The sequence below is a fragment of the Mirounga leonina genome, unplaced genomic scaffold (assembly GCF_011800145.1).
Source record: "Mirounga leonina isolate KUSES-001 unplaced genomic scaffold, KU_Mleo_1.0 Mir_128, whole genome shotgun sequence".
In the NCBI taxonomy this organism is placed as follows: domain Eukaryota; kingdom Metazoa; phylum Chordata; class Mammalia; order Carnivora; family Phocidae; genus Mirounga; species Mirounga leonina.
This window is the reverse complement of record NW_023270320.1, coordinates 34,649,694-34,660,474: the sequence shown is the minus strand read 5'-3', so window position 1 is coordinate 34,660,474 and position 10,781 is coordinate 34,649,694.

Genomic DNA, 10,781 nt, shown 5'->3' with positions numbered 1-10,781 from the left:
TCACATCCTCGAGGTCCATCCACGCTGGGGCAGGTGCCGGGATCCCATTCCTTTCCAAGTCTCATTCATATTCCGTTGTATGGCGACCCCACATCCTGTTTATCCTTCCATCCTGGACGCATACTTGGGTTTCTTGTTTCTACCTCTTGGCTGTTGTTACCTTTTTAAGACCTCACTCACCCCCAGGCCCGCGTGCTGTTGGGCATTTCCTCCTCATTAATCTTCATGTCTGGTCACTAGAGTTGTCCTTTGCAATCAATGTCTCTTCCCTAAAAATTGCTTCAGCTCATGGGACTGGAAAAAGACAAAAAACAAAGGGAGGAGAAGCATGCCGTTCGGAAGTGGAGGTATCTGGTGGGGGGCGGCAGGATGGGTGCAGGTGGGAGGTGGGGACCAGCTCTCGGGGGAGCAGTGCCTCCCTGGGATTCCTGTGATCTTTTTTATATATCAAATACGAAAGCCATGATAGGGGAAAGTTTCCTCCAGCCTAGTAGTTTTCCATGTTGGCATTGAGGCAAACTGCAAGTGGTAGGAATTACTGACGGACTTGGCTGAGGTTCGCCTCGTTTTGTTTCAGGAAATGACCCTGTTTCTTTTTTTTCAAGAGGCAAAAAGCCACCCATCCCAGGCTCGCTGGCAGGCAGGAGATGAGCCGGGCAGGCCACGGGGACTCCCCTTGCAGGCCGCTGTGATCCAGGCTCAGGGTGCGGCCTGCAGGTGGGGACCCCAGGGTCATCGTCCGGTCCCCCAGCGCTGGCAAGGTGGCCCTGGGGCTCTCGAGTCACCACCGCCCCGAGCGCCTGCCGGGCCGTGGCAGCCCTCGGTCCTGGCCCTCCCTTGGGTGTTCTTGGTCTCCCCGGGAAAAGTGCCACCTCCCGGCTCCTGGGCCACGCTGGCCGGCCCGAGGGGTCCAGCCCTTCCATCCTGGTGCTGCCCAAGGTGGGCAGCTCTGGCGGCCAGAGACAGCACCCAAGTCCGTGGTGGGGTGCGACGGGGAAGTCTTCCGGACAGCGAGGCCGCATTTCCCCTTCCTTAATTACATCCCTTACCCCCACTTGCATCTCCACGTGCCAGGCGAAATAACTCCCTTTCCTGCCGTTTAGACCTCTCGGATGTTTGTGGGCTGTGATCACATTCCCTTCCCTCTTGGTCCCGATTTAGTGAAATTCTGCTCATTTCGCTGGCCCTGTCTTTCCTCCTCAATCAGTCCTTCCCGCTCCCTCACCACTGACGGTCCTTTGACCTGTCCCCATGCTGCACACTCACACGTGCACAGGGAACACACACTCAGACACACGCAACACACACACGCACACGAGCTCCGTCTCACACTCACACTCCACAGGGGCCTGCCTGTCCCTTCTCTCTCCGTCGATCACACACACTTCCCTCTGCGTTTCTGTCTGTTCGCCTGTCCCTGACTTCAATGCAGGCCCGGAAGGCCAGGGAGACTGTGGGGCGGTCCACCCAGCTAGTGCTCATCCCTTCAGTTAAACAGATTGTTAAAACCAGCTTCATCCAGATGGCTTCACTCCTGGAGGCGAATAGAGGCTGTTGTCACCAGGATCAAATAACCGTTCTCACCACTGGTAATTGGGACGAGTGCTAGCCATGGGGACAGGATCACCAGGGGAAGCCAAGGCCTCCGCCCCATCTGGCTTTTAACTGAACTTCATTCATTCAGTCAACAACCACTTAGTCGACTCCTCTTGTGTCTCGGAAGCCATGCTAGTTTACTGCACGTCAGACAGCCAGGTCGCTGCCCTCGGGGAGCTAACAGTCTCCTTAAAACCAAGTAAAGGCGTGCGTGCATGAATGCATACATCGTTAGCCACTGTAATGAGTGCTCCTCGGGGAGAGCGGCTCTGGGCCGGCCCCTCGCTTCTTCTCAGTGGTGTCCGCCTTCCTACTCAGACATTCCTGCCGGTCACACCCTTGGCCTTATTACTGTAACTGGTGCCCACCCGCAGAATCCCAGGGTCCAATACTGCACATTTCCCTCCGGCTTGCTCCCTCCAGCGCCCCCACTCCAGCCATCCTTGTCCTCTGATCCTTTACTGCAGGGCCTTCCCGCTGACCCTCAGCCCCTTGACTTCCTCCCTGCCACCCAGTGTAGTTGCCTCCAGGACACCTCATTGCATGATGACCGTCCTCCTCAGGGTCTCGGTCATGCTCCTCAGGGCGCCGGGAAGGCTGCCCAGCACCGTTTTCTTCTGTGGTGTCCTCTGAAGGGGCTGTCAGTACATTCCAATGGCTGCCCTCCATCCCCACTCAGATGTGTACCAAACGCGTGACCATGAGACCAAAGGGAGATTTGATGCAGAGACAGGTTACGTCAATGAATATGTAGGTGTTTGCCTTTCTTTAAATTTTAATCATGTGTTGTTCTTATCTGATTTATGTGACTAGTGTGAACGCACCACAGTTACCTTGATCAATTCTTTATTTTTATTTATCTATTTATCTATTTATCTATTTATCTATGTAACATCCTTTCCTTGTTGTTGTAAATGGCAGCCTTTCTTCTTCTTTTTAATGACTGACTAATAGTTGGACAAATACCCAGAGGAACGATTGCTGGAATATAGAGTAGTTCTATTTATAATTTTTTGAGAAACCTCCACACTGTTTTCCAGAGTGGCTGCACCAATTTGCATTCCCACCAATGGGACACCAGGGTTCCTTTTCCTGCACATGCTCATCCACACTTGTTATTTCTTGTGGTTTTGATACGAGCCATTCTGACGGGTGTGAGGTGATAGCTCGTGTGGTTTTGATGTGTATTTCCCTGGTGATGAGCGATGTTGAGCATCTTTTCATGTACCTCTTGGCCAGCCATATGTCTTCTTTGGAAAAATGTCTATTCAGGTCTTCTGCCCATTTTTTTTTTTTTACAGTTTTTTTTTTTTTTTTTTTGACAGAGAGAGACACAGAGAGAGAGGGAACACAAGCAGGGGGAGTGGGAGAGGGAGAAGCAGGCTTCCCGCTGAGCAGGGAGCCCGATGCGGGGCTCGATCCCAGGACCCCGGGATCATGACCTGAGCCAAAGGCAGACGCTTAACGACTGAGCCACCCAGGCGCCCCGTCTTCTGCCCATTTTTAAATCAGATTTTTTCTTTGCTGTTGAGTTGTAGGAGCTCCCTTTTAACCATGTTTAAGTGTAGTTCAGTGGCATTAAGTACCTTCACATTGTTCTGCATCAAAATCACTATCCACTTCCAGAACTTTTTTCCCCTTTTAGAGCAGTTTTAGGTTCCCAGGAAAATTGAGCAGAGGGTAGTAAGAGTCCCATGTAACCCTTGCCCGCCTCCCACACGCACAGCCTCCCTCGTTATCAGCAACCCCCCAGCAGAGTGGGACATTTGTTACGACTGAGAACCTACAGTGACACATCATCATCACCCAGAGTCCACAGGTTACATTAGGGTTCCCTCTTGCTGTTGCACACTCCATGGGTTTGAACAAGTGTATAATGACGTGGATCCTTCATTACAATATCGTACAGAGTGTTTTCCCTGGTCTAAAACTCCCCTGTGCTCTACCAGTTCATCCCTCCTCCTACCCCTGGCAACTTCTGATCTTTCTACTATCTCCAAAGTTTTGCTTTTTCCAGAAAGTTGAACAGTTGGAGTCATTCAGCATGTGCCTTTCAGCCCGGCTTCTTTCACCTGGTGATGTGCATTTAGGATACCTTGATAGCCCTCTCCAGAAGCTTTTCATCATCCTAAACTGAATTTCTGTACGGCTTATATTTCTCAATTGACATAACTTTGATCAAGAAAGAGCCTCTGGAAAGCCTTGCTGGCTGGTGTTGCATTGAGATGTCATGAAGGACTAAATGGGCATGGATCCTTTATTTTAATACCTCAAGTAGCTGTCATGTTAACTGAATCATTTACAATACAGAACGTGCCACATGATGTCAGGAGCAACCTCCTCCCTCTCAAGGTGAACCTCTCCACCTCCTGTCACCCCTTCTTCCTTGTCCTCCCTGGCATCTCACCTCCAGGCTCGTTTACTTATTTATAGTCAAGTGTTGATATGATAGTGCTAGTCAGGTCCGCTAGGTTACGTTAGGGTAACAGACGACAACAAAACACAAAAACTCTCAGGACTTATGACAAAGAGTGCTTTCCTCGCTCAGGCTACCTAAAATCCCACCCAGAAGTGACACACATCCTCTGCTTTCACGTTTCACTGGCCAAAGCACGCACACGGCCATGCCTGACCTCAGAAGGGGCGTAATTCCACGTGACCGAAGGAGAGGAGGAGAATCAGAACATTTGTACAAAGCCCTAATGACTGTCACAATGAGAATGGATTCCATTAAAGCCACTTTGCATATAGACCTTTTATCCAGATGCAGATAATCAAATCTTTGGGTAAAATCTCAATTCTCCAATTTTCCAACTATTTCATTTCAACACCTAATACAGCCTTTGTTTGAAACGTCGCCTCATCACATGCTGGGTCTACGGACACTCTTTCTGGGTGGGGCGGAGCCACGGCGGTGGCCACGGCTCGCAGGGGAGCTGGTGCCTTTGTGGCCACCATGTGGTCTGAACCCGGGCTGGGAGGATCCCTCAGAGGGTTTTTGAGAATCCGTACAGCATGGTAAATAAAGCCAAGAGGAGGTGCAGGTCACCTCGGGCAGAAGTGAATGTGCACACCCTCAGTGTTGTGGAGGACAGTGAGTGTGTCTGGAAAAAAATGGGGTGACAGTCGGGGGCCCATGAGGAGACGCTGGGGGTTGGTGAGGAAAGGGGCAAATGGTCAGACAGAGCTAGGTTCTGTTTCTGATTCTGCCAACTGCCGGCTTGGGACATTGGATGAATCCCTTGGTTTCCTTAAATAGCAGTTTCATTACCTACAAAATGAGGATAGTATGACCAATTTGAGGATTAAATTGGGATGATGCATGTGTGTCCTGAGCACAGTGCCTGGGTCACTAAACTATAGCCACGGTTACGAATGTGATAGACAGTCATGACCTGATTCTAGGTGGTTATAGTCACCTGTGCACGTTAACGCAGCCCCCCCGGCCCCCACCGCTGTCGCCAGAAAACCCCCCATCACCGAGAGAAGTTTTGATTGTTCCAATCTCCTCTTCTCCTCCCCCAGGGAGCTTCATGGACGCTCCCTGTGAATTCAAGCCAAGAGCCACCCCCATCTTGACCGTGTGAGGTTTTTCCTTGCACACCAGCCCCACGCACGAACAGGGGCCACATGGTGGGGTTTCACTACTCCAGTGATCCATTTCCCGGGCCAGGATGATTGGCCAGAACTCCCAAGACACTTAGCAGAAAGAGCAGTTGCACAGCGCTACGCCTAAGAGCTTTGGTGGACAGAGGACGGGACGCCCGTGGCAGGGCTGAGAAGGGCCGGGGAAGTCTGCACTCCCACTAACACCTGCTCCAGACGCCTCCTGTGTTCACGAGGTTCAGAGGAAGTGTTTCCTGGCTGCTCCTGCCAACTGTTTTGGGCAGGCACCGTGACAGCCCCTCGTCCAGGTCCCCCAGCTGATGCTGTTCTTCCTAAGATCGGCCCTCGTCCCAGCGCCTGTGTTCCAGCTGACACCCGGACCTCTGCCAGGAGGAAGTTTTGGTTAGGTTTTGTGAGAAGAATTTCAAGCTCCGTTTGTGTGGATATCTGGCAAAGGGCCCAGGACCCATGGAGGCTTTGAAATTGGGGGCCTGGTGGAAAATGAAACCCTACGTGCACAGAGTGAGACCAACTGATTGGAGAACTGAATATACAAATCCATCGAGGGGATGGAAGAAGCATGTATGCGAATCTTCTTGTTTGTGACAAAGTGGGCCACTGGGCACAGCCCTGGGACTGGCATTTTGCAGCAGGAAGTCTTGCTGAGGGGCCAGGGGGAGCTGAACCCAACCCAGATGGGGCAGTGTTCTCTTGACCTGTATGGGGGGGTGGGCATGAGAGCTGGTGGTGGCTGGAACCGGAGGGGCCGTGCCGATGAGTAAAGCGCTGATAATCCACAAAAGGGAAGAAACTAAAGTCCAGCACGAGGTTTATCGCTAGAGTATTTCCCTCAAATTTTTTTCTTTAGTTTTTCGGGTTTTTTAGGCCATGAGTATTCATTATGAATCTAATATGCTAAACACCATGGTAGGCGCTTTACTGATGTGATCTCAAAATTGCTAACAACCTCGATGCAGGGCAGGTGGTAGAGGAGCCCCACTTTGTGGATGAGGAGACTGAGGTCCGAGGTAGGTGCCTGGCCACCGCCATCAGCAAGCCTGTGTGACTCCAGAGCTGAGAACTTTCCTTTGCATTTGTCTGCTTCCTGCTGCCACCCCCACCACCCTCCGTGGAGGTCTCTGCTGCTCATTGATGTACTTTTTTTTTTAAGATTTATTTATTTATTTGTCAGAGAGAGAGGGAGAGCACAAGCAGAGGGAGTGCAAGACAGAGGGAGAAACAGTCTCCTTGCTGAGCAGGGAGCCTGACGTGGGGCTCGATCCCAGGACCCTGACATCATGACCTGAGCTGAAGGCAGATGCCCAACTGACTGAGCCACCCAGGTGCCCCTCATTGATGTACTTTATTTTCTGCCCTGCATTTATAAATATTATGTAAATTTTCAAATACAAATAGTATCTTTCTGTGAGATGGCAAAAGTAGAAGAAAGTATCTTGAAAATTTTGAAGTGTTAGAAGATGGTATGTCGAAGGGAATCATTACACATTATTGCACAAAGGCTTATGGTTTCTGTGATTAGGATGCAGTAAACATGTCCTAGAATTGTTTTTTTTTTCTTTCTTTCTTTTTCTGCATGAGGACTGGCTTGGGAATAGGAGGGAAAGGAAAGGTAGAAGGATTTCTCTGACCAGCGGTCCAGACAGAGGCTTTCCAAGGTATAAGCAGCAGGTATATACTCCAAGGTATGGAGCAGGTGTCTGCTCCATCCAGACAGAAATCAGCCTCACTGAAAGAGAATTTGCTAAACAAATCAGTGAAAAATGAATGACTAAAAAGGTGCAGCTGACCAGAGTAACTGCTTCTGTAAAAATCTTGACCCTAATTGTCAATTAGACACTATTGCATCTGTTATCTCTTCCACGGGACAAACCTAGAGGGCTCCTTTAACTCACGATTCTAGAGGGATGCTAAAAGAATTTGATGAGGATTACTGAATCTGCTCTCCCAAAGGAGAACCATATGCTGTTTAAAGGAAATAATGAAAATATTCATGTGCAACAAACCCATAATTGGATACTAAATTATTTTAAAATATATTTTGCCTCAATCCTTTCCCCCACTGTTCGAGTAACTCTGGGGCCATCTGTTTATACCACTTTGATAATTCCTACAGAAGTGGAACAAGATGGGAAGGACTCCCCATTTCAAGGGCAAAGTCTACAGAAGTGAAAGCAGAAAGCCCATGCCATGCATTGCATTGGGAGAGAGAAGGGGTAATGGCATCACGTACCGTGGACAAAGCATTGGGGCCAGAAGCACTGACCAAGGGCAGCTTTTGGGGAGTGAAGGATTCTCTGTGTGCAGAGGGTAGTGTCTCGGGCCAGTGGGCAAACTCAGCCCAAGTAGAAGCAGTGGGAGCTGCAGGAAGAGGACCAGCTGAGTTGTGGGCGAGGGAGTGAGCATCTTGCCTTTGGGGCTCCTGGGATGCGGGGGGAAGCCGTGTGGGAGTGGGGAGCTCTGAATGGGAAAGGGGGTCAGGGCTCTGATCCCGAGCCCACCTTAACTTCTGTGACTTTGGGTAGGAGTGTCACCTCCATTCATCTTTCAGCCTAGAAAGGAGAGTGTTGGGTTGGGTGGCCTCCATGGTATCTTCTAGATCTAATATATTCTTGGTGTCAGCTGGAGGCTGCCCCTGTTTGGGAGAGTGCTGGGGATGGAGCCTGAGGCGGGGGCTGAGCTGGGGGTGGTGAGGCGCAGGAAAGGGGAGCAGGGGGCTGAGGGAAATGTGTCGGGCAAGATTTCTTAGTGGACGCTCAGATATGCTCGGGATCTTAGCGGAAGCATCCAGAGAGAGAGAAGCGGGGTCACTCGTGGAGGGAGGGAAGGAGGAAGCAGGAAGGGGTGAAGTGCCAGGCTGGGAGATGGGTTTTTGTAAGGAGGAGGGACAGGAGAGAGAGGAGAGGATGAGTGGAAATTCAAACCCTTTATAGTAGGAAGACATGGGGAATTAAGTGGGTTCCACAGAGCTGTGTTCCATCTTCCCAGCAGAGGACAGTGTTGGAGTAAATGTCATGGGCAATGTCTTAGGGGCTGAGGGGAGATGAATCAAGCATTTTCGAAGAAGCATGAAGATCCTCACTTGGAATCAAGAGGGTGAATTTATAGTGAACTTGGTTTCCCGCTCTGGTGGTTTTCTCCAGGAGCCCAGAACGTGGTTACTGTGGCGCAAGTATGCGGCTCATGTCGCCATCACATGTCCTGTGTGTGTGCCTCAGTCTGGCCCTCAGTGGCCTGGATGAGGCGGGGGGAGAGGGGGGCCCAGGGCAGCACCTGATGCACCCCCAAGCCTTGAGCCCCAGGGCTGGGCCGCCAGCATATGGGGCCCTTCAGGGGCAGGCCTTTCTCCTTGGGCCCTGCAGGCCTTCCTCACTTCGGGCTCATAATCAAAGAGAGAAATAGCTTAGATCTCTTTAGGATTTCATTGCAGAATCAAAGGCATTTAAAAAATCACTTATTCAGTAAACTTGTATCGAGTACCCAGGGTATTCCAGGCATGGTTGTAAGCCCTGGGGATGCAGGGGAGCAGGGCCAATGAGGTCCCTGGCTGCCAGAAGCTTCTGGGGAGAGGGCATCCCATGATGGTCATCTGTGGAGGAAAACAGCTCATGGAAAGCAGAACCGTTGTGGACGTTTCTTAAACCTGATGCTCTAAGCGCTGGAGCACCAGTTCCTTGTGGGGCAGGAACATATTGAAGGAGTTAGCTTAATTTTCAATGGCAGCACTTCATCCCCAGCTGGGCTCTGACCAGTGTTTCTGTTCCAACTCGGTGAGGAAGTTGCTTTCTGTTTGATGGGAATCAGTGCGGTGCAAGGCTCTGACCCCTGTCCTGCTTTCAGCTCAATTTTCTGGATGAAAAGGGCAGAGATGGGTGGGGTCGTTGCTGTTTGGGAAAAACCGGCCATCCGAGGGTGAGTCAGCACCTTTTCTAGAAGACACTGCTAGACCACTGCTCAACCCCCATATCCTTTGGCCTCTTGCTGAGTCAGAGCCTCTTCAAATGTTCCAGAACTCTCTCGAGGCAGAAAGAATGCACCTGCAGCCCTTGCCATCAATGGGACACGGGGTTGAAAGCAGGAGACAGTAGAAAGTGGGTCACCTTCCTGGCCCAGGGTGCGACAGGGGCTTGGGGGATCCTCTGCAGTGAGGATCCCCATGGGGAGCCTGTTCGGATCTCAGATGTGATGCGTGTGTCCTTTGCTCCCCCCCGGGCCGGGCGGGGGGATGCAGAGGAGGCTGGGGCGGCGGTCAGAGCCACGCGACTGACCACGTTGTCCTCTGACCCCCTAGCAGCGCCCCGTCCCTGGACGGCCTCTGCTCTGGAGGGGGTGCACTCTGGAGCTCTTCCCGGGGGCCGGAGTTTCTCCTAGGGCTGCAGGACTTCCCTCAATATGTGACACTGGAAACGCCCCATGTCCCAACGGAGGGGGAAGAAGGCCCTGCCTACACCCGGCCATCCTTCCTGACAGCCCTGCAGAGGCCGCACCCATGGACTGGGTGGTCTGTAGCAACGTCTGTCACTCGGGGCCCTCAGACCTCTGCAGAAGGACCGGGAGACCCTGATTCTGTGGCTGCTTGCTAAAGACAGATTGTTGCCTGCAGCACTTTCCTGGGCATGTTCTGGAAGACTGGTTTGTATTCCGTGGCGATTTTCCTTGGTCCATCACCAACATAGCTTGCCTGGAGGTAGAGCAAACCAACTGGTTACCAAATCTCCTAACTAGAGGCCAGAGGAGGGGAGAGGTAAGAATCTGGAGGCAAAATCCCAAGGGAAAGACCACAGGCCAAGTGAGAGGCTCTGGTCAAGGCTCTGGTCCAGGCCCTATCTTTGCCTCCTTGTGTGGCCATGAGTCAAACACACCCTCTGGCCCTTCTCCATCAGGCAGTCTTCCTGATGTTCTCAGGACTTATTACCAGCACTCATTGATATGTCCTCCATATCAATGAGCCCGATTTGTCATTTTGATTTGTTTTTATGTTTCTTGATATGGTACAATCCTGTTTCAAAGTGCCCTGCTCCCGAGCCACTGGAGTGAACGTTTCCTGAAGTCAAGGACATTCTTGTTTCCTTGTTTTGTTTTGTTAAGAGAGTTAATTTTTTAGAACAATTAGGGGTTCACAGCAAAACTGAATGGAAGATGAAGAAATTTCCCACAGATCCTCGCCCCCTTTCATAGCCTCCCCCTCTACCCACATCCAGAACCACATGGTACATTTGTTAAAATTGATGAACCTCCGTGGACCCCTCATCATCACCCAGAGTCCGTGGTTTACATTAGAGGTCACTCACGGTGTTGCAGGTTCTATGGGTTTGCACAAATGTATAATGTCACGTATCCACCCTGATGATATCATAACAGAGCATTTTCACTGCCTTAAAACCCCTCTGTGCTCTATGCATTCCTCCCTGTCCCCAACCCCGGGCCACCTCTGATCTCTTTACTGTCTCCATAGTTTTGCCTTTTCCGGAATGTCATGGAATTGGAATCACACAGCATGGAGCCTTTTCAGACTGGCTTCTTTCACTTAGTGACATGCATTTAAGGTTTCTCCCTGTCTT